The 774-nt window shown below is 46.8% G+C and overlaps 1 protein-coding gene across 1 annotated transcript in view; it reads right to left on the bottom strand.

The window, feature by feature from the left end:
- Window positions 1–774, bottom strand: part of LOC109364406 (G2/M phase-specific E3 ubiquitin-protein ligase-like) — a 22014-nt gene that overhangs the window by 20563 nt on the left and 677 nt on the right. The window lies entirely within an intron of this gene.

The following is a 774-nucleotide window of genomic DNA, read 5'->3' as shown; positions in this document are numbered from 1 at the left end:
GACACGTGTGCCACAATTAAACAAGCCAAGAGAATGAAACCTCTCTGGGAGGAAGGGCGATGGCAAAAGTACAAATATGGGGAGGCATGGCAGGTTGATTATATCACCTTGCCACAATCTCGTAATGGTAAGCGTTATGTGCTCACCATGGTGGAGGCAACAACTGGGTGGCTTGAAACCTATGCAGTACCCCACGCTACTGCCCGAAATACCATATTAGGTCTTGAGAAACAAGTCCGGTGGTGACATGGTATCCCAGAAAGAATTGAGTCAGATAATGGGACTCATTTCAAAAATTCTCTTGTAAATACCTGGGCTAAAGGTCATGGTATTGAGTGGATTTACCATATTCCCTACCATGCACCAGCCTCAGGTAAGATTGAACGATACAATGGGTTGTTAAAAACTATGCTGAAAGCAATGGGAGGCTGCCGCGGATAGCGTCCTAATCAGACTGTTCTCAAGCGGGGAAGCACGACAGTACTCAATATGAGTGATCAAGCCTCATTTTATTGTTGCACACACAGAGTTTATATATGATTCTACTACACATGTGTTCACCTACTATTGGAGCACAAGGTGGGCATCTACGTGGGCTGCCTAGCTTCAACCAATGCTCAGCCAGCATTCACACCTGCCACTGAGCTCATCCGCTTATCAGCCCCCCACATATCCACAGAGCATAGCTGCGGATGTAGGCCTGCTGTTTAAGGCCTGCTGTTTACAGGCTGCCCAAGGATGTTGTGCCTCCTATCTTAACTCCTAATGCTTTCT

This window comes from Meleagris gallopavo, chromosome 1 (assembly GCF_000146605.3).
Source record: "Meleagris gallopavo isolate NT-WF06-2002-E0010 breed Aviagen turkey brand Nicholas breeding stock chromosome 1, Turkey_5.1, whole genome shotgun sequence".
In the NCBI taxonomy this organism is placed as follows: Eukaryota; Metazoa; Chordata; class Aves; order Galliformes; family Phasianidae; genus Meleagris; species Meleagris gallopavo.
Note: the sequence above shows the minus strand (reverse complement) of the source record. Positions and strands in the feature narration are given on the sequence as shown.